The sequence below is a fragment of the Vipera berus genome, assembly GCF_964194415.1.
Source record: "Vipera berus genome assembly, chromosome: Z".
NCBI classification, from domain to species: Eukaryota; Metazoa; Chordata; class Lepidosauria; order Squamata; family Viperidae; genus Vipera; species Vipera berus.
The window spans coordinates 32,869,424-32,894,195 of NC_138205.1; positions in this window are offsets into that span (position 1 = coordinate 32,869,424).

A 24,772-nucleotide genomic window follows, 5' to 3' on the forward strand; every position below is an offset into this window, starting at 1 on the left:
TATTTTATTGATGTAGCAACTGGTTGGATAAGTGTTTTAAAAATGAAAAATGGAAAAGGAGTAATATTATTACAGGCAATTGGATTTGCATCCCCAAGATGTCAGCTTCTGCCAAACCTTGTGAAATTTGATTATTCACCTTGGTCTTCTCACAATATTTGATTGGCATTGTCAAAACTAATTCAAAAAGACGTAGATAGAATAGGGGATGGGCAGAAGTTAAATTAATAGATGTCAATACAGAAAGAAAAAACTTCCGATTGTTTAATAACAATGTATTCCCCCACTAAATGATTATTTTGAAAGATGATATGATATTTGAGATATGATATGATATAATATGATAAGATGGGATCGGGAAATATTACTCTAATTATGTTCTGATCATAATTCATGGTGCTCACAATGATACTCAATCTGCCTATAGACCACCTCCTATAAGCCCACTCCATATCTAAGGCCAGCAGTAGGGCACCTGGATTTGTTTGGAATCAGCATTTAAATCTGCCTTTTCTATGACAAGACCTATATTATAAAATAGCCATTGGTATTATACTATTGGTATTGAGGTTATTTTTGTTTTTGTTTTTGTTTTAAACCACCCAGAGCCATTAACAGAAATGTTGGAAAATAAATAATTTTTCCAAATAAATTTAAATTCTTGTTAATCAACATTTGTATGTGTGTGTGTTTATATGTACATGTACAAAGAACATACTTGACATCATAGGAATATTTTTGTTCATTTGAAGGACAGGACAGAAGATTTGCTTCTTGATCCTCAAGATAGGAATTTCAGCTCATGGAAGACATTGGCAGATATTGTTTTAGACAATCAATTTAGAAAATTAATTGTACTAGTTTAAAAATTGGTTTAATAGCGATAGCAATAGAACTTAGATTTATATATCATTTCACAGTGCTTTACAGTCTTCTCTAAGCAACTTTACAAAGTCAGCATGTTGCCCCCCCCCCAGCAATCTGGGTCCTCATTTTACTGACCTTGGAAGGATGGAAGGTTGAGTCAACTTTGAGCTGGTCAAGATCGAACTGCTGGCAGTCAGCAGAATAATTAGCACTGCTATGGCTCTAATTAAAGCTTGAGGTTTTATTTTATTTCTTGGTATCTACAACAAATTTTAACTATAATAACATTTAACAATCGTTCTATAATTTACTTTTATTTTACTGTTTTCACTGGCCGGCTTGTGGATGTGACACTGGGATACAAATTCCAACCTACTACTTAAGGGCTGATTCCTCCTTGATAAAACTGGGGCTGTATATCTTCAGCCTAAAATGTTCTGGAGAACTGAACTAAATGGGCAATACTTCTGTTCTTTGACATTCCTACCAAATTATAAATAATTAAAGGAAAATGAAACAAGCAGAAGTGGGAGTGATTGAGAAAGAAGGAAAGTAGAAGGGTTGGATCAACCAACTGGTTAGATAGGGCTAGGCGTATGGGGTGAAAATAATATTTTGTGTCTAGTCCCTTTAACTGGGAAGTGAAAATACAGGCGAAATTCTGCACTCTTTTGGAAAAGGCTGTGAAAGGCCTATTTGAGAATCCTTAATTTAAGAAGAATGTTTATGAGCTTCCATCAGATGATTTTACCAACATTCCTCCTCTCACATATCGCCTGGCAAGGACACTAGTGACCTAAAGCTGTTTGCATTCTGAGCTGCATGTGATTCCACCCCTGCCTTTGTGGGGAGCCAGTATCAGGATTGCCTCACCCTTTTTCTTTCCCTTCTTGCCAAAATTGTGGCTCCTTCTTTCATCCCAATTGCCAGACTTTCCAGCTCATACACTTTGATTTAGTTTGGAGACTGGTTTAAAAAAAATGGCTTAGGGGGTCTACCTAGCTCTTCTCTTCCTCTTCCATCTCTAGTATATGGTTTCTCAAAGAGCTACCAGAGAAGAAGCAAGATCAAAGGCCTTGCACAAACTCTTTCTTTCCCTTCCTTTTTGAAGCTCAAAATGGAATGCATCCTTCCTGTGTGCTCAAACGTCGCCAAGCTGAGCCTAAAAGTGTTCCTCTGGAGTAACCCGACACTCCCCCTCTTCCCCACTTTGAGCTTGCTGCAGGCAGCTTTGGGATTGATAGGTGACAAGGAGACACTCAGATTGGGTAGGCTGTGTCCAAACATGTCTGAGTACGCACAGAAAGCTTTCTGTCAAAGTTTTCAAGCTGTCTGCGGTTAGGCATGGGATGTGCCCAGTAAAACTTGGATGTGGAAGAAAGAGAGAAGAAGAACATGGGAGGAGTTTTAACTTTTCAACAACTGTATCCTTTTATCTTTCAACTCTTTTATTACTCTATCTTTCGACATACCTGCAGAGTTAACAGTATGGCTGGCTAGGCATGCCAATCAAAGGTTGTACAGAGTGCACATGATGGGTACAAATGCTTCTGATCCAATGACCTTCAATACCAAGGACTTGTGTAAGGTCTCATTCATACTCCAGGCAGGGAACAACATCAGCAGGATAAAGATAAATAAAGGAGCCATAGTGATACGGATCACATAAGCAGGACAAAAATTTGTTCAGAATTTTTTTTAAAAAAAAAAGAAATAAGATGCATAATCTATGTTAGGGTGGGTGGAGTGAAGTTTACTGACATGGCAAGGAGCTATTTCTTTTACTTCCAGATATAAAATCCTTAGCAAATGTAGGCAGGTTAAAGCAAGGGCCTCTTTCTTTTTAGATATTTGCCAGTGGGAAGGCTTTTTTTAAATTATTTAATCAGAATAAAACAAAAGATGAAAGACACCGATTGCTGAAGTGCTGAAAATATTACCTTAGGTAGGAGAATTTGGCAGGAAGATGGTATCAGAAGGGTTGAAACTCCCTTCCCATTTACAAATCTTGTTGCCCCTGTGTTGTAATTAACAATTCTATCCTGTGGGGCACCAATTAATTCCTTTTGTTAAAAGAGATACTTTGTCAACCTCTCCTAAATATGCATGAAATACTTCGATAAACATAACTTTTAACATTCTATTTATACCTTGAATTTACATTTTATTCACATTATTTGTATTTATGGTTGTGACAAAGCTCCTTTTTTATCACATAATTCCAGGCAGCTGAATTGTTTATTAGGCAGACATGAACCAAGCCTTTGCCTGCTTTGCTTCAGCAAGATGGCTGCATCATATAGCTTGGCTTTCCAATTAAAGGTAAGACATTTCAAAAGTGAAACAGGGTTGGATCTGAAAAACATTTCAAAGGGGACCACCAGAAAAATCCAAGAAATATAAAGTAGACTGGGAAATTTTAAAACATCCCCAAAGGCTGAAATTATGTATTGATGTGTTAATTTATTAGATTTACAAATGGCACCAGTCTCAAGAATCCTAGGTGTTGTAGAAGAATAACAATAGTTTAGACAATGTGATGTAGAAACAGAACACATTTCCATCTGTTCTGAAGAAATGTATGTGGATGTCTTCACAGGGATAAAGCTTGACTTGATGGAGCATTTTTGTTCTTTTTTATAACTATTAGAGCATTGGAGCAGAAATTGATACATCAGAGGGAAGATGAAACAGCAAAAATGAGCAAGAATATCTTTATATATGGGGGATGTATGAAAAACCTATTACTGAATTGCCAAGTAATATTGTATGTGGATAGCTATAAGATTTTTATAAGCACTGTTAAATATAAAGAAGCATTTTGGTTCCAGATGTTGAAAGGGAGATGATCAAATGTTAGTTTTGGGATGAAAATATGGTCTTAAATCTTTTCAGAATTATCACTATCCATTCAAATATCAGCAGTGAAAAGATTATTTTAAAAGGCTGAATGCTGAAGCAAACATTTTGGACAAAGATTCTTCTCCTTCTATTAGTCAACAGTATGGAATAACAGCCAACACTAATAAAACTTCAGATGGGAGTAAGATACAAGACACAAAATATTAATGAAAAGATGACATTAAATCAAATGAGACCAAGCATGAGATTACTAGTCAAGATAACATTATAACCAGTCTCCTGATTAAAAGTGATGCTGGCTAACAATGTTCTAGTTTAATCATGCAACATGACAACTGCAAAAACAGTTAAAGCAGAGCTGATTTACAAGTATTTTGATTCCCTGCCTAATTTGTTCCTATGTAAAGTAACTCCAATTATCACATTTATGCTTTGTCAAAAGCAACATTTCATCCAGTTTTAATTTAAATTGGCTAGAAGATATTCTGAATCACAAATGGAGATGGAAGAGTTCTGGGCCAGATATTTTTTAGTAGATATAAAAAAAATTGGGGGGGAGATGATTCTCCTGTAAACCATGGGTTTGGTAGATATAAAAAAAACATTTCTTTTTAATCTGATTCTCCTGCAAGGCATGCATTTATGACCAGACCAAATGGCCCCAAACTAAAGCAATCTGATTTCTGAATGTATGTGAAAAAGATGAGAACTAGAGGAAAGACTATAAAAACTTTAGTGAATTCACTCTGCTGGCTGTTCTTTCATACACCGACTGTCAAACTGTGCCTATCTTTCTGATGGTCTGTCTTAACCCGCCATTTATCAAACTCTTCTGTCTGGTTTGCTTCCTTCTACTGCATTAGAAGGTAATGCCAATAGGCCTCTCCTAAGGTTTAAACTATGGCTGAGGCTCACTGCCCAGTTTGATGATGTTTCTTTGGGAAGGGAGGAGGAATCAAGCACAGAACCAGCCTGGAGTGTCTGCACAATAGCAAGAAAGCTAAAGACAACTTCCCCCACCCCAAGTTCCTTGAAACCTTATCCAATACTTCCCAGACTGGCTGTCAGACTGCGGAGATTCCTGTATTACAGGCAGAACTCTGTAGTTAGCTTAAACTTTGCATATGTGGATCTGATTGTTTGTGCCTGACAGTTTCCACCATTTAACGTCAAAATTTTTTGAACATTTTATATGGCAGAAGCATTTTCTTTTATTTGATTCTATAACAAATTGGAAGCTTCCAAACTTCCCAAATAGTTGTAGTCTTCATCTGGCGCTACTATCTTTCTTAGCTGTATTCCATCATCTTTAACAATTTTGCCTGCCTTTGTGGCTATAGTTGCACACTTGTCGATAACAAATGGCCTTTCAATATCTTTACTGAATTCTTTTGTAAGAATTACAATTAATTAATTACAATTCTTTTGTAATTCTTTTTACAGCAAGGATTCCAACTCAGCTTTCATTTATTCCAAATACTTTTAAGTCATCCTCATACAGTAAAGCATGTTTTTACTTCTTTTTTAGCCAATTCATATCTACATTTTTGTCTTGCTCAAAATTGTTGTCAATGGGACCACTTAGAGGATAAAGTGTAAAGGTGATAATGAATAACTTCAAAAAAATCCACATTTAATTATTATTATTGGTCGCACAACCAGCCAGATGTTTAGACATTGTTATTATACATGCACAGTACACAGTATATGTGTATAGTGGAGACAATGAAGAATCAAAGACATATAGAGAGGGACATATTTTATTACACGTTAGGAAACATAGGAAAGAAAAATGAAGGCCTTGTTCTCACAATTGTAGCCCTGCAAGATGCACTCTAGCACTTTTGCTTACTTTTTGCTTTTTCCATGCAGTGTGCACACATTTCCAAAGCAAGTCATGGACTGAATGACTTAAATAATTTTAATTATTTAAGCAAACTGATAGGATTCATTGGAGGCTCAGATGTACTATTGGGGGAAAAAGAGACTAGTAGTTTGCTTTGGAGCAGGCCAGTTTCTCATTTTTTCAATTACAATACGCAATGTAACATAATCTTAAAAAGATCAGCCTGACAGGGATTTGCAGTTATATAAGAAGCGATATTGAAGACCTAGAACAAATAGGTACCTGTTCTACCTCATTAAACAAATTAGAAAAAGTCAAATTATTTCCTTGCAGTCATCTCTATTTTCTGCATATTTCGGGTTGCACAGAGACATCATTTTTTTTAGTAAATATATTTTTTGTTGTGATCAGAAGATAAATTTGTAGGCAGAAATTTTACAGTAGCTTTAGAAGCACCACATTCAGTGCACCCTTCTAAGTCAAATATATTATTTTCCATAATATTATTTTGTAGTTTTCATTTTTATGATCACAAGAATATGATCTAGTAAATGTTCTTAAACAATGATGCTGACTTATGTCATTTCCTACAATACAACAATGTTCTTCTGGAACCTTAAAGCTAATACATTTATTACCATATAAAATTTCATGGCTCACCAAATGTATGAAAGATCTGGAAAGGTAAAGGTAGGCTTCATCTTGAAACAGTTAAATGTTTATTAGAAGATTTAACATGATTTTTCATGTATTAAACATCTAAGATTTGCTAACAAGTACAAAAAGGCGTCTGTCACATCTCTTGCTGCTGGTTTGTTTTTTGCCTCAGCTAAAATAGTTTTGCTTATTAGCTTGCCCCTCATCATTTTTTTCTTTTCCTTTCTCTTTTCCTTCCTCACCCATTTGAAAATACTTTTGCATACAAAATATAAATATTTCTATCCCAGGAGAATATGCTGTGCATCCATCAGTTGGACTGTAAGGTATGAAATCTCAAAGAAAACATATCTATCAGTTCTTAAGTACCACAGTTTGGATGTACTGTAAAAGACTAATACCAATATCATTCTGGAAACAATAGCCATGGTATATAGTCCATTAAACTACCCAGAGACAAGGAGAAACAGCAAAGTTAATGGAGGGTATTTCTCCATCTGACACACTTGGAGAAACTGGTTCATGGGTTGCAACAGAATAGACAAGTGAACAAAAGGCCAGGAAGGGGTGACATGATAGCAGTGTTCCAATATCTCAGGGGCTGCCACAAAGAAGAGGGAGTCAAGCTATTCTCCAAAGCACCTGAAAGCAGGACAAGAAGCAACGGATGGAAACTAGTCAAGGAGAGAAGCAACCTAGAACTAAGGAGAAACTTCCTGACAGTTAGAACAATTAACCAGTGGAACAACCTGCCTCCAGAGGTGGTGAATGCTCCAACACTGGAAGTTTTTAAGAAGAGACTGGACAGCCATTTGTCTGAAATGGTATAGGGTTTCCTGCCTGAGCAGGGGATTGGACTAGATGAACTCCAAGGTCCCTTCCAACTTTATTATTATTATTATGCCCCAAATGAATAAAAGATTATAGATGATTCCAAGGAAGATAGATATATTGGCCTGGTCCAGATACAGTAGCTCTCCGTGGTACTAATGTAACTTTCTCCAATTCCCACTTAAAACAGGAATGTTGTGCACTTTGCCATATTGATAGTCCATTCAGTACAAGTAACAGATAGGACTATAGTTCAAACTAGTCCTGTGGACTAGGATTGGAGGGACCTAGATTCAAATCTCCACATAAAGCTAACTGGGCTTGTCATTGCTTGTGCTAATTTGTTTTTTTTTTTAAAAAAAAGCCTCTATTCTATAATGGAGTTCAGACAACTAATAACACAAGTAAAATTGAAAAACAGAAATAGGAAATAATATAAAATGATTGCTGATGTGAATATATAAGAGATATGTTTGCATAACATGCTAAATTGGACTACAGTTAATTTTGGTTAACTTTGAGCTTTTTTGGTAGACTTGAATTAAGTCTGAGAAGCAAAATGTGAATACTTCCTCTTCTTCTTTTTTCCATGGCAGACATGATAAAAATACGAGTCTCCAGTAAAAAAAAAACAGGTCTACATCAGGAAAGCAAAGGATATGAAAATAAAATAAAATGAAACAGAATGAAATAAAAGCAAAGAGCTAGTTAAAACTGAATGAAGAGAGACTTCAGAAAGTAGTCTTAACAACAGATGCTACCTCTTGAACCATCTCTTCCATTAAAACTATATGTAACTGACCTTTCATTGAGATAAATTTCAGATATAATTGAATCACTATATCAGAACATTTTGTTATTATTTTCTGGTAAGAAAATACAAATTTGAAATGTGAGTTATTAAATTTTTATTCATAGCTGATAGATTAATAATAAGAAAATATTGGGAATAAATACAAGGAGCATCTAAGAAAAAATATTATAACATATAATAGCTTGAGATATAAACTGAAATTGGTTGAAGAAAATAAGGGATAAACATATTTTTCTGTATATAAAATGCTTTAATAATGAAAACAATATAACTACTACTTATTTATCAACCACAATTGGGACTGGCAACTTAAACAAAGTATTGATAAGTAAAAGTGTGACTGAGTTCATAACTTTATTTCAGCTTCACTTTACAGACCTGCAAAGGTTGTAAAAGCAACATTATTTTTTCATCACCACAGTAAATGTTGGTGTGCTTTGTCATCCTTCCCACTTTTGCATTTCAGTTCAATGGTACTATAGTCACTGAGCAGGATCTTTCCCCTTTTTTTTCTACTGCTCAATCACTCTGCCTAAAAGGCAGTCAGAGAAGAAATAAATCAGACCTGCCAGAAGTCTGAGCTGATCACTTACAGATTCTTTGAAGTTGAACCAAAGATCTCATGGACCTAAAGCTAGAGATTACCAATTTCTCAAGTGTTGGCTTAAATGGAGCAATTGTGTGATTTTGCATTAAACAGCATCAAATGGACATTACAGTCAACAAATGGAATTGCTTCACTCTTAGACCTATGTAATTTTTCAACAATTTCCCTAAAATAGTTGTGAGATCAACCGAGTTCTAACACACACACACACACACACACACACACACACACACAAACACTCCAATCCATTTTCTTTCAAGCTATACTGTTTCCAGCCAGAACTGGATTCCGAATGAAGTTCCTGTGTAACATGATCTTGGGATATTAACTCTTTCTACATAGTTTAATCAACAATGAAAAACTAGAGATTGTATAGCCACATATTTTTACCAAATCTTAAAAGTCCATGGATATATGTCAAAAATAGTCCATGGATTGGATTACTTTTAGCTGGGCAGCAAAGTAAGTTATTAGTAAAAAGAGGACAGAGTAAGGATCCAAGGGCTGTATTATTGTACACAATTTTTATTAATTGGCTAGATTTACATTCCATCCTACCTCCCACAACAATCATAAAAGATTAGCTGACAGAGAGTTACTATCCTGGATAGCTAGTGAACATCCATGACCGTGGCCTCCTCAGGGTGCCACTGATCAGAGAATGTCGATTGGTGGCCCCCAGGGGGAGATCCTTCTCTGTGGGCGCCCCGGAGCTATGGAATCAGTTACCGGTTGAGCTCCGGATGGCGCCCGATCTTCGCTCCTTTCGTCGCAATCTAAAAACATTCTTATTCGAACAAGCCGGCCTGGCCTGATGGGGGATTGGTGGGGTTTTTTATTGTTGTTTTTTATTGTTGTTTTAATATTGTATTTACTGTTTTTAGTGGGCATATATTTAATCCTTTTTTAACTTTTGTAACTTTGTATTTTTTATTCTTGCCCTGTTCACCGCCCTGAGTCCTTCGGGAGAAGGGCGGTATATAAATATTATTAATTAAATAAATAAATAAATAATATTTCCCGACTCTTCTTAGTGCTAGTCCAGTGCTTTAATCAATATGGCACATGCCATTTTACATGCACAAAATGTTAATGGGAAAGTGAAGACAGTTGTTGGTTTTCTAAATTATTTTATGGCATTGGTTAGAGCTTTTATATGTATGCTGCCTCTAAATGGTAGAAAATTATACTACTGATTTTCAGCTATTATGATGCTGAAATTCTGTGGCACAAATTGGAAGGGGTATAAAAAGGAAGCTTGGAGCCATATCCATTTTGGAACTGCAGATTACCCATTCCTGTTCTAAAGTAATAGCTATATGTGCATGAAATACCATAGAAAAATATACTTATTTAGAGTAAATGTAGAGTAATGTAGAAAATTAAACTGTCTTGAGTCAAAATTTTATCTTATCAGCTAACCACATTTTGGTTTGCTGAGAAATCATTTGTTTTATACTTTGATGGGCTTTGGTTGCATTTTAAAAGTGAGAAATTGTGAATGAATGAATCTTACATATAGAGACAAACACACACACACACACACACACACACACAAATATGTTTTGCAGAAAGATTCTGAGGCCTCATAAATCCTTCACTTTTCCCCTGCTCTCTCCCTGTGGGACTTGCTGCTACCTGTGAAAAATAATTCAGTTGTTAAAAAGAAGCAGTTAGCAATAGCCTACACAATCTATCCTCAATATATCTTGTTTTAAAGTTTCCCCAGGAACCCGACTGATATCTTTGACATCATCCGCTGTGGGTGGTAAGGAATTAAAATAACCTCTTTCTATAACAGAATTGTGTTTGGGAAATAGAGAATTTACAAAGGTATACATAAATACATATGTGTACGTGCACGCACATGCACGCACACACAGACACACATCTCTGTATGCACAAAAACCATTCAAAACCTTCTGCTTCTATTTGTTGGATCTGACTTGTCAAGTAATAAAAGTAACAAGATTGTAGACCTGACAAACCCTATAAGACCAACTCTTTAAACATTGAGTTGGTCTCAGTGTGAACCTTGAGATGATTGCAGATAGAGACAATATTTCTTAAAGTTCTACCATTACTCTGATATTGTTGCAGCATCAGTATTCTGTACCATGAAATGTAGAATTCTACATTTATATCCCAATTACAGTAAAATGAATATGATTGTTTAAAAATTGATTTTACAGGTGATTCTCGACTTTCAACCACAGTTGAGTCCAAAATTTCTGTTGTTAATCAAGACAGCTGTTAAGGAGTTTTGTCCCATTTTACAACTTTTCTTGCCACGTTTGCTAAGTGAATCACTTCAATTGTTAAGTTAGTAACATGGTTGTTAAGTGAATCTGGCTTTCTCATTGACTTTGTCAGGTCGCAAAAGGTCACAAAATCCAGATGCTTGGCAAAAGGTGATCACATGTCCCTGAGACACAGCAACTGCCATAAATATATGCCAATTGTCAAGCATCTGGATTCTGATCATAGGCATGGGGATGCTGCAACAAATGTAAGTGTAAACAACAACTATAAATCATCTTTGTTCAGTGCTGTTGTAACTAAAATGGTCTCTAAATGAATGGTTGTAATTGAGGAGTACCTATACTGTATAATAAACCTGTGCAGTGCTTTAGATTCATAGGCAACCCCCACCCCGACTTACTTGGAATCCATTTGTAATTCTGCAGTGTCTTTTTCTCAGAATAGCTGGCTCTTCTTTCCAGCTCCCATGCAATTCCAAGAAAAAGATGCATTTAGTTTAAGGAGTTGCAGCTGACAAGTGCCCATCTTCATATCTTCAGAAGTATCTGGAGGAGATTTTGTATGTATGTCTGTGAGAGTTGATGTCTGTGTAATATGCCAAGCTTGACCTGTAAGATCCAAGAGACCAAGACCACATCCCTTGTCTTTGTTATCATATGATCCCATGATAAAAAGGAAGGCTACCACCTACATGAGGCCATTGGTTTTCTGGAAGAAACAATAATAATGAACCACTGTGATCTCTATGACCAGCAGGCAAGCTGAGGAATTTTGACCAGTCTATGTGTCCAGTATACCAATGCAAAGGTACTCCCAATGTGGTAACTTTTTCCACACAACCTCAAACTTTGGTTGGCTGGAGCATTTTACTGTTTAAAACAACATGCTAAGTCACCTGTTCCATAGAAAGGAGGACAGGAGCATCCCTGGGAAAACAGATTGTGTTAGGAAGTCACTCAGGCTGGCTCCTCCCTGATTTACTGGGATATAAGAGGGAGGGAAGAAAAACTACAAGAAGACTGCAAGATAATACAGCATAATTAACTGTCTCAATAAAGCTTGGTTCTAGTCTTCTTGTGAAGACTATTGCCTGATCTGAACTATCTTGAAAGGGCTATCAGTGTAATGTCCTCTTAGGCATTACAGGAGCAGATACATCTGGGGAGTTGTCTGGTTTCTCCAACAATCCAACCCAAAGCCATTCAACAACCAGACAGGAGAAGAATTGCCCGCAGCAGCCCAAAATGGCCTTGTCATACTCCAGCCCTGATTACATTATCATCAGTATTATCCGCAAGGCATTGCAATACATTTTTAGGGGCAAACAAATCAGAAGATGTAGAACAGTACTTTAAAAGAGGAACAACAAAATAAGATTGCAAGCTACCTTCTTGGTGACCTGAGGATGCGTTCAAGATGATATCACAAATATACATTCTGTAGAAATAGTTAGTGAGAAAATAGTTGGCATAGTTGGCAGGAAAGAGATCTGAGTTCTTATAGATAGTCCTTGATGTATAACCACAATTGGGACTAGAACTTCCATTGTTAAATGATGTAGTCATTAAGGACATTGTACTTGATTTAATAACCTTTTTGCCATGGTTGTTAAGCAAATCACCATGGTTGTTAAGAATATCTGGCTTTCCCAATTGACTTTGCTTGTTAGAAGCCCCCTGGGAAGATCATTAATGTTCATGTGACCCCCAAGATGCTGCAACTGTCATAAATATATTCCAAGGGCCCAAATTGTGATCACATAATCCAGGGACACTGCAATAGTCACAAGTGTGAGGACCAGTTATAAGTCATTTTTTTCAGCAGCATCATAACTTCAAACAGTTGTTAAACAAATGGTCATAAATCAAGGACTACCTGCATTTCTACAGTGGAAACAGGAACAACAGAGATCCTCTACAGCATCTTTCCATTTAGTCGAAAGTAAATATAAACTGCCAGGTTAGATGTGACAAAACTAAGATCTTTGTACTGAACATGCAGGTTTTTAAAAATGAATATAACAAGGTGATGGTCTGTATTATTTATAGGGACAGAATATAATTTGAGAGGGGAAAAATACTTTTTGCCTTTGACTTACAGATTTTAGGGTCAGAACATTTGATCTAATTTTTAGATTTTAAAATCTCAATATTAATTCTCTGATTTTTGTCTAACCTGATAATTTTTTAAAAAAATGCAAACACTGCTCATCCTTATAAACTATTGCTCATTTATTTTATTTATTATTATTTTATTATTAAATGTATACATTGACTTCCTCTTTATCCTAATATAATTGATTATTCTAATTCATATTCTATCTCTGCACTCTGTTTTGGGTCAAAACAAAACAAAGCAAAATCATGAAATAGTCAAAATATAGTTTAAAAGAAACACACCAGGAAGAATTCTCATTTAGTTCAAAAGATTTGGCAATGAGACAATGGAATTTATTCCTTTCCCAACTGTGCTTTTTCAGATTTTCACAAAGTTGTAATGATACTATGCTGAGGGTAGCAACCATATATATTTTGCCTTGTACTATTTGAAGAACAAATATAAAGGGCACAGTATAAATGTTATTTTTCATTTATCTCCATCCAAGCAAGCTTTACTCTGATTTTTCCTCCTTATGTATCTCTGCATGTACTTCACATAAGGACAGTGCAACGAAACAGGATCGAAAGTCCTTATAATCCCATCCAAGACTTACTGCTGTTCCAAGCAGTTGGCACTATGCAGTTGCCTTGTGAAAAGAGTGTTTTGCTGATGGGCAAATCAAAAGGCAATCTTCTGCAAGCAGTAAAAATCCAGTCAGACCAGAATGGAACCTTTTTGTTGCATTAGTAGTAGAGCTGAAGTGACCTCTAGTGGATCAGAAAATTCAAACAAGAGGATTTTTATAAAAGGAAACATAGCCCAATGAAGTGATGTTGTGCTGAATTAATTAAAATCACAAAATCCAAAGTTATCTCTATTTCCAAGACTTGCAAGGGGCAAAACAGATTTGGCAAGTTGGAATATGATTGAGTCTCCAGATTTGAGTGGGACACATGGACTTAGGGCATTTTGGGGGTAATCTTTGGATCAGGCCCTGCATGGCTTCAACTTCTAAAAGAGAAGTTCTACTTGGAGGGTCTTAGAAATGAGGAAAGATTCCCGACATCATGGGTTGAAGTGCAAGGCTGATGCAGGTGGCATCTCACTAACAGAAGTGGAAGGTCCAGACTGAAGTCCAACCTTAGCCATGGGCCAGCTAGTCTCTCTCAAGCCTACCTCACAGTATTGTTACTACGTGGGAAAATAAGAAAGCATTTCTCATAGAGCAAAAGTGAGATTTAAATCAGTTTAGCATATTTTGTGAGCCTAATCCATCAGCTTTATGGAATGGAATTTAAAGTTAAAATGTTTGGAATGTATCAGACTGCCTACATCTGATATTCATAGTATATAAATATTTTAGAAAAACTTTTTTATCCATAAACATGATTTACAATTTAATTTAAATTTACTTTTAAAATGGTATTAGGGCTTCAGCCTAGTATCTTTTCCAAGCCTTGATCAACTTTCTTTCAATCCTTCTAGCCCTCCATTGCCTGTATCCTGAGTCTGGGTTATTTTGACTCTTAACCCTACCTTTCACTCTCTACCTCACACAGCTTGGATTAACTGCTTGTGGTGTCCAGAGCAATCTTTTGACAATCTCTTGGCCTCTGTTTAGGAAATTCAGTAACCTAGTCTGGTTCTATCCTTTCAGGCTGATAAGCCGAAGATGATCCTGTCTTGCAGTAAGGAGTTAACAAGATGTCCTTTATATGCCAATTTTCAAAAGTAGAGTTACTATACTCTGCAAGAAAAAAAATTGTAAGGAGAGGCCAGAGGTACTGTATTATACAAAGATTTTACATGGGAAAGTTAATATCTACCAAGTGAACTTGGTTTGAGGGTTTTATTTTGTCTCAGCTTGCTTGTCCCAAAAACAGCTGATTAGCAGTCTAGCAAGTCTACTGAAAAACCTACCTTTGCACTCGAGACAGATTCACTAGGGAGATATCTGCTATACTGTAACACTCCACTTATTTCGCATAGTACCTACCATATGTTCTTGCACAGCCCCACCAAATCTGCCCACCTCAGTACTAAACAAGTGTAAGTGTTGAAGTGCCAACCACAAACACAGTTGGTCGTGCAAAGCAAGGGGATTATGTACTTTCAAGAAGTCTTGGATCTCCAGCCAACTAGGCCTCCAGCCTCTCCTGGGGAACTTTAAAAAGAAATGCTTCAATCATATTAAGATTTTTGGCCTCCATGAAATGACATCACATTGATCTGCATTATCCAAAATTAATGTCTTCTCAGTTTGCAATCTGCATGGATTATAAAAATTGCAATTTTGCTTTTCATTTGCTGATTACACTTAAAGTGGGATTACAAAAAACATAAATGTCATATACAAGCCCAAATGATTACCCATGCAATCTCTGCCCTTCCAAAAAACTATTTTTTGTAATTTCTCAGAATATTGTATTATATGGGGTTTCAGGAGGATCAGACAAGTTATAGGATATGACCGCCCCCAAAAAAACTCCCACTAACATGACATTCTATTTCTTTAACATAGGTAATGCATAAAAATTGTAACAATGTACAAAAAAAGGCTCAAAACATATTTTTTTAAAAAATAGTGTCTTGGAAAAAGCAATGATTCTTTCCCACCATGTGTATGTTGTGACCCTGCCCTATTATCACTTCACTCATAATAACTCTTATATGCCACTGAATGTTAAATCTAGTCCATAAAAACTAAAACATATATATGTGATAATCCCAGAAATAATGAAGCACATAAATTCCAATACTGCACTGACAGTTACACAGGATATCCTCCAGCAGAAGAGATGCTACAAACAACTGCTGCCATGCAAGGAAAAAAGTCATGAAAAATAAGGGGGCATGACTCAGGCAGTGAATCCAATCCAATGATTTAGTCTTATTCTGGCATATCAGATCAAGCTCCAATAGCAATGGTCTATCCATGGTAGACTGACATATCCCAACGGCTCCTTGTCCCAACAATGGACAACTCTATTGAAAGACAATACCACAGCCAAACTATAGGAAATCTGCCAATGTGAGTACCCAGTGACAGTGAAAGAGATTTTAAAAAACATATGCTCAACTAAGATCAGGAAAAGCCTCAGGAGAAAACTTAATCCCTCTAGAGGTCATTAAAAACAACTTGAACTTCTGGGTACCCACTCTGGCTTCACTCTTTACCTATAACAATCTATCAACACCTCATTGGCCCATATATTGTATATATAAAAATGAGGAAAAGATGATCCTATTAATTATAGACTGATCAGCCTCCTCAAGACAATTAGTAAACTCTATACAGCTACTCCTACAATTGAAATTCCAGGAATATTTGGAACAAGAAAACATCCTTGTAGAAGAGAAGCTGGCTTTATGGAAGGCTGATCTACTATTGATCAATGCCTAGTTCTCCATCATCTCATTGAAAAATGCTTCTCATACAAAACCACTTCCCTTTGTGCCACTTTTATAGACTTCAAAGCAGCTTTTGATTCCATATCCTGAGATAAATTGTGGGAAAAACTGGAGGGCTGCTTTGATTGACCAACATCTGTTTCATTTAATAATATGCTACATGAAAAGACCTCCCCAGAGCCATCTCCCCATTGCCATTGGAACTAAGAATAGTATCAAACAAGACTGCATATTTGCCCCATTCTTATTCAAGTTCTGTATCAGTACCATGGTGGGCCACCTCCTCTATACAAATTTTCACTTGCCCTGCCCCACCCCCGCCCCCCAAAAAATTGCTGGAAGACACATATCTCTTTTATTTTATGGAGACAATGAAGCAATACTTTCAAGAACACCTATTGGCCTTAAAACAGCACAGAGTGCACTAAGTCAGTAATGCAAGTAAGACCAGTTAGAACTCAATTATCAGAAAACTAAAATCATAGTAATTGCCAAAAAGGCTCAAGAGCCACTTGAAGATGTATAGCCATAAGATTGAGCAGATCTCCTGTTTCCTTCATTCTACTGGCAGTAGGAAAGTCCATGGGGACTATATAGCAGAACACATACAGAGGAGCTCATCTGCCATTCTTAAATTCTTTAAGAGAAAAGATGGTCACTCTATTCCTGCAGCACTTAAATTATTCAAAGTCAACCCAATAATGCAGCTTCTTTATAGTACCCAGCCAGGACCCTTCTCCAATTTTATACCATTACAACTTTATAGTCCACATTTTTAAGATTGACCCTGTATGTTCCAAAATGTGTCTCTAATGCCACTCTGATGACTCACAAAACAGGCCTGGTGAAAATGGAGGCTAGAATGTAGGTCATCATACTCAATTATTGGCTCAGATTAACTGTTTTTCCCTATGGCCTTGCCCAATTAACTATGAGAGATAACTTTCAGTCCACATGGAAGCAGGCAGTGGTAACTAAAATCTTATCTTTGGGCTTCTCTCCAGGTCTTCTACTCAGCATAGGATACAATCAGGCCAAAGCACTCATTAAACAATGTGTAGGAGACACACGGGACTAATTGGATCTAGCCCTCAACCTTTAATGCTAGTGAATTCATCAAGTACTCTGCCTCCCTATGGCATATTTATCTAATCTTGAAGTGTCCAGCCATCTGAGAGCCTTTACTCTGGCACAATGTCATATCCTCCTCTCAGCTGTCCTTGAAGGCCAATACAGAAAGATTTCTTACAGACAATGCCCCTGTAACTCTGACTACAGAGAAACAACAGAGTATGTGCTTCTCCATTGCTCATATTCAGTGCTTTTTTTGTAAAAGAAAAAGGTGCCGGAACTCACACGTCATACAACCCGCCTTGCCTACCCTACAAGGTTCCATCCAAAAAAGGTGCCGGAACTCCGTTCTGAGCATTCTATGAGAAAAAAAGCCCTGCTCATATTACAGAGACATCCGTATTAGCCTCATTTCACTACTACCATACAGCAAAGGACAATTTTACACTGCTTTCAGATACTAATCCTGCCACAGCATATAATATTGCCAGGTTCTGAGCAGCAGCGCTTAAATCAGATCATGATTGAGCCATAGAGTAAATGAGCATCTAGGTCACCATACTAGAATATTCTGTAATTTGATATAGTTTGTCATAAGGGAACATAAAAGTTATGTTCCCTTACAACTATCTAATACTCTTATCCCTTTTAGATTTTTTTTTAGATTTTTGTTTTTATACTCTCTGTTTTATATTTTATAGCCAGGGCTTTTTTTCTCACAGAACGCTCAGAACGGAGTTCCAGCACCTTTTTTGGATGGAACCTTGTAGGGTAGGCAAGGTGGGTTGTATGACATGTGTGAGTTCTGGCACCTTTTTCTTTTACAAAAAAATGCACTGTTTATAGCTGTTCACAAATGATTACTTTTTATGCTTTTATACTTTTTAATTGACTGCACCTTCCCTCCTTGTGCTGTTCCATGACCATAATAAAGATTTGATTGACTGAAGTACATAAAAACATCTGGGGACAATTTGAAGAACTAGGAGCATGCATCAAAAGCTAGCCTGGTGCAGACATACCTTTAGGCGGCATCCCACCAACAAGATTTTCTGCAACCTGCTGTTATTTGGAGGAGAAGCAGTCCCCTCCACATCCTGTAATTTGTTACTAAAATCCATTTCTTTTAAAAAAAACTAATATATTTAATGAATCAAGATATTTTCTACAATAGGTGAGGCAAAAGATTTTGAATCAGAGTCATGTATCATACTTTATAATAGGGAATATTCCATTGAAGGATTATTTATTTATTTAGTAAATTTGTAGGTCCACCCACCTTATAAATGGATGACTCTGGGCAGTATACAACCATTAAAATAAAATAATAAATTTTCAAAAAATACTATTGAAAACAGTCATTTAAAGGTTTATCTTATACTTGAAGGTATCCTTTATTTCACAGATGGGTAAATTATATCCCTTGGACCATATATGGTTTTTCAGTTAATGTTGTGTGAGTCCTAGCCTGTTCAGTGTTTTGCTAAGTGTTACCTACTATTTCCTGGAATTTACATTTTAGAAGAAAGAAAAGAGAACATCTGAAAAGATGGTAATCAGAAAGGATAAAATTGTCTCACCCATTTTTTACCCCAACTTCATTCAGGACTTGTTTCAGCCTTACCTACCAAATAATCTCCAAAATAGTTTATGAGATAACATGACACTCAGTAGAAAAAAGATTGCCTGCTGCTCCCACAGTCTAATTTTGTAACTGAAAAATAAAAACGGAAGATTGAATTAGGGCCTTGAAGTCACCCATTTTGTATTATGTCCTGAACAGCAGGTAACCTATTCAAATATTCCTCACTATAGAAAAATGTACAGTATCTCTTTAAATTCTAATTACTTATTTGAAAATAGCATATATTCAAGTACATACAATTTTTACACAAATTCTTTCTTCCCCTTTTGTATTATATCTTTCTTCATATTTCTCCAAATGTCTAGGGGCAGAAGAAATAAATGATTGATATGGCATTTCAAAGAACTTAAAAAACACATAAAATCTGAAGCCACAAATAGCATGTAAAAATAGGTACAATAATATTTTTCAAATATAAAGGAATGCCAATCCCCAGTTTAAGTATCTTACTGAGAACATGGTCTTGCAATTCTATGCTTGACCACAATAATATTGCCAGCATTTTTGAGTCAATCCATCACATACTGGAGCTTATCACCCACAGGAATCCATTAAAAGGGGAAGGGGCATTACTAAAATAAAAGAAGATTCTAGAGATGATAGTTAGAACAATTCCTATCCAAGTGTTCAGCCTTTCCTCCTCCTTTTCATAGTCCTCAAAACCCAAGTCTCCCCAGGTTTACATATTCCCAAACCACTGTGGCCTCCACACATGAAGACAGGGTGCTTATTAACTGCTGGGGGATATCACAGCGGCAGAACTAAATTGCAGCTTTTGAGGTAATGGCAGTCTGTCATTTACTTTCTTCGGGCAGAGCAGAGTGCAGCTCAGACGTGACTTCACAAACATTTTCCCAGTCAGCTCTTCCTACAAAATTTGACCAAGCAGCGTTTAAGTTGACCCCAAAATGCCAGACACCTCTGAACTTAAGCTTTCAAAGGTCACTGATGATGATATGATATGTTTGCAATATGGGATGAGCATAAAAATGGTCCAAATAGTACAAGCCGTGTTTTTTTAGAAAACTAGTGAAAAAGCAGGAATCTAGCAGCATTTTTTCCTATTTATTAATAAGCATAAATATTAGACTGTGGTAGTAGGTTCTGTGAATTTTTTTAGAGAAACCAAAAATTCTAAATTTTTGATAAAATGAACCACAATTCATGATTTTTTGCTACAGTGGGTTAGGACGCTGAGCTTGTCGATCAGAAGGTTGGCAGTTTGGTGGGTCAAATCCTGAGTGCTGCATAACAGAGTGAGTGCCTGTTACTCATCCCAGCTTCTGCCAACCTAGCAGTTCAAAAGCACGTAAAAATGCAAGTAGAAAAATAGGGAACACTACGGTGGGAAGGTAACAGCGTTCTGTGCACCTTTGGCATCTAGTCATGCTGGCCACATGACCACGGAGATGTCCTCGGACAAGCACTGGTTCTTCGGCTTTGAAACGGAGATGAGCACCGGCCCCTAAAGTTGGAAATGACTAGCACGCATGTGCAGGGGAACCTTTACCTTTACCTTTATCCTTTCAAATGCTCTGGACACATTCACCAGCCCAGCAAGCATGACTGGTCTCATGATGGAATTTGTTGGTCAGTAACATTTAGAGGCCACCAGTCCTATGCTGCTAGGCTGTAGCTTAATTTCTCCTCAAAGGGCTTCAAGTTCTACTGACCGTTGGTTTGTGGATTATGTGCCTCAAGATGATCTTAATCAAGCGCTACAGATATTGCTATATATTGAATGATGACTTCCCTGTCTGATGTCTTCTTGATTAATGTTCACACATGATCAGTATGGAACATTGTGACCAGTGGCATTTCTAAGCTAAACTGTTACATTATTAATTAGGCATATAGATATTCATTTGCATGACAAAGCAAATGGCCACTATATCAACCACTTCATATAACTACTTCATATAAATGGGTTTCCCATCAGGCCCTGCTGATGAGATGCAAACTGTTTTCAATAACATGGCACATCTGTTCATTTCAAACATCCCACAAATCTATTGCTATACATTTTTAAAGCTTCCTTATATGGTTACATACAACGTTGAAATCGCATATTAAAAAGGGTAGTATAGACATATTTTGCATTAATTAATTACCTAATCAATCACAAAAACATATTTAATTACAAATATAACAATAAAAGTAACAATAAATGTATGGTGGTAATAATAATAATAATAATAATAATAATAATAATAATAATAATAATAATAATAATAATAATAATAATGAGGAGGAGGAGGAGGAGGAGGAGGAGGAGGAGGAGGAGGAGGAGTTGGAAGGGAGCCTGGAGATCATCAATTAATATAACGAAAGCCCTTCAAAATTAAAAAAGATCAATGCCTTGATGATGAAATGAGAACAGGTCAATAAGTAAATTCCCCACGAAAAGATCAGTGCCCCACCATTCCCATTATAACAGTGCCCTTCTTCTTGGAGTTTCTGGTGTATTATTTAATATCCAGAGAACACAGAGCAAAATTCATTCATTCATCCATCCATCCATTCATTCATTCATTTTATTTATTTATTTATTATGGGACTTATATGCCGCCCTATCTCCCAGAGGACTCAGGGCGGCTAACAACAATAAAAAACCAACAGTACAAAAGTTAAGAAAAAAATTAAATAACAGCCCCAAATATTAATTACACAGTTAAAAATTAAAACTTTTAAAAACCCATCATCAATCCAGGTCAGCCTGATGGAAAAGGAACATCTTGAGGTCGCGGCAAAAGGACCGGAGGTCCGGGGCCATCCGAAGCTCAAGGGGGAGTTGATTCCAGAGGGCTGGCGCTCCCACAGAGAAGGCCCTCCCCCTGGGGGTCACCAGCCGACATTGTCTGGCCGACGGCACCCTGAGGAGGCCCTCTCTGTGTGAGAGCACTGGGCGATGGGAAGTCGTCCCCGGCAGCAGACGGTCCTGCAGATATCCCAGGCCTAAGCCATGTAGGGCTTTAAAGGTAACTACCAGCACCTTAAATCTCGCCCGGAAGACAACCGGTAGCCAATGCAGTTCACGCAGGAGGGGTGTAATATGGGAGTATTGGGATGCTCCCATCACTACCCGCGTGGCCGCATTCTGCACCAGCTGGAGCCTCCGGGTGGTCTTTAAGGGCAGCCCCATGTAGAAAGCATTCCAGTAATCTATCCGAGAGGTAACGAGTGCATGAGTGACCATACGTGGGGCATCTCGGTCCAGATAGGGGCGCAACTGGCGCACCAGGCGAACCTGGGCAAATGCCCTCCTGGCCACGACTCCAATATGATCTTCAAAACTGAGTCGTGAATCCAGGAGGACGCCTAAATTGTGCGCCCTATCAACGGGAGGCAACACCTCTCCCCCCATAACCAAAGATGGAACCTCTTGGACAAGACGAGATGCCGGTACGTAAAGCCACTCAGTCTTGGCCGGGTTGAGCTGGAGCCTGTTCTTCCCCATCCAAATCCATACCGCTTCCAGGCAACGGGACATCACATCGAGGGCATCACTGGCTTGGTTCGGGGTGGAGATAAAGAGCTGGGTATCATCGGCATATTGATGATACCTCACCCCGAAACCACGGATGATCTCACCCAGCGGCTTCATATAGATGTTGAACAGGAGAGGCGAGAGTACCGACCCCTGAGGCACCCCACAACTAAGGGGCCTAGGGGCTGACCTCTGCCCTCCTGTCAACACCGTCTGCGAACGGCCCGAGAGGTAGGAGGAGAACCACCGTAAAACAGTGCCTCCCACTCCCAACCCCGCCAGACGTCGCAGCAAGATACCATGGTCGATGGTATCAAAAGCCGCTGAGAGATCTAAAAGGACCAGGACAGAGGAATAACCCCTGTCTCGGGCCCGCCAGAGATCATCCACCAGTGCGACCAATGCCGTCTCCGTGCTGTACCCGGGCCTGAAACCCGATTGGTATGGATCCAGATACTCAGTTTCCTCCAGGACCAAAGGGAGCTGCCGTGCCACCACGCTCTCAACAACCTTCACAAGAAAGCGAAGGTTGGAGACAGGACGAAAGTTGTTTACAATAGCTGGATCCAAGGCAGGTTTCTTGAGGAGGGGCCTCACCACCACCTCCTTCAAGGCGGCAGGGAAGCACCCCTCACTCAAGGAAGCATTTATAACTGCCAGGAGCCAGCCTCGTGTAACCTCCCGGGCCGCATAGACCAGCCAGGAGGGACACAGGTCCAATAAACACGTGGCAGCACTTAATTTCCCCATGATCCTGTCCACTTCATCCGGAGTCACAGGATCAAACTCTTCCCAAATATTATCGGCCAAACCCATCGTTTCCCCTTCGTCAGACACTGCCCAGTCGGAGTCCAAGCCAGCCCGAATCTGAGCAATTTTATCCACCAGATACTCACTAAACTCCTCGGCCCATCCCTGCAAGGGGTCCTCTCCTGTCCCCTGATTTAAGAGGGAACGGGTCACCCTAAACAGGGCGGCCGGGCGGTTATCTGCAGATGCAATGAGGGTGGCGAAGTAAGCACGCTTTGCCACCTCCATTGCCACAAGATAAGATCTAGAAAAGGATCTTAAACTGTGTTCGGTCAGACTCAGACCGACTGGACCTCCAAATGCTCTCTAGGCCCCTTCTCCAGCGCTTCATCTCCCGCAGGTCCACGGAGAACCAAGGAGCGAGCCGGGATCTGCGCCGGGTCAGAGGCCGCAAAGGCACAACACGGTCGAGAGCCTCGGAAGCTGCCCGTTGCCAGGCATCAACTAAGGTCTCGACTGGGCTGTGGGAAAGGGAGGAAGGAATCAATCCAAGCGCCATCTGGAACCTATCTGGGTCCATCAGGTGCCTGGGGCGGAACCACCTGGTCGGTTCCGCGTCCCAGCAGCGGGGAGTGGCATGACAGAGGGCCAGCCATAGGAGATAATGGTCTGTCCATGAAAGGGGTTGAGATGTTAGAGTAACCCCACCCAGACCATTAAGCCACTGCCCAGAGATGAAAATAAGGTCGGGCGTGTTTCCCCCCTCGTGAGTCGGACCCTGAATAATCTGGGTCAGGTCCATGGCTATCATGGAAGCCATGAACTCTCGGGCCACCCCCGACGCACCACCCAGGGAAGGCAGATTAAAATCTCCCAGAACGATAAGCCTGGGAAACTCAACCGCCAACCCTGAGAGAGCATCGAGTAGCCCAGGCAGGGCTGTTGCCACGCAGCTGGGAGAAAGGTACATGAGCAACAGACCCAACTGACCCCCAGGACCCCACCTCAGGAGAAGGGACTCACATCCGCCAATCTGAGGGGCAGTGGTCTCCTGCGGACAAAGGGCCTCTTTAATAACAACTGCCACCCTCCCGCCCCTACCCTGAGCCCGAGGCTGGTGAAGCACACAGAAACCTGGTGGGCATAACTCAATCAAAGGGACCCCTCCCTCTGGGCCCAACCAGGTTTCAGTAGTGCATGCCAGGTCTGCGCCTTCCTCCTCAATCAAATCCCAAATGAGGGGAGCCTTATTCACCACAGACCTGGCATTCAAATACACCAGCCTGAGCTCAGGTACCTGTCCTCCCCCACCCCCAGAAAAGCAGGATGAGGCCAGAGGGTCGGAGCGTGCCACCGCTCGAAGATAGCGGGGGCGCGATCCCAAGTTTCGATATGGCCCTCTGTTCATCCGTCTGCCGCCATTCCCGATCACCGTGGGGATCAATGTCCCCACCCCATCCCCTCGGGCCCCAAGACCCTCCCCCCCACCGCGGCAACCATTTACCAACCTGGATTGGGAAAGATCCAGCAAAGTCCCCCCAACTTTCTGCTGGAACTTACAT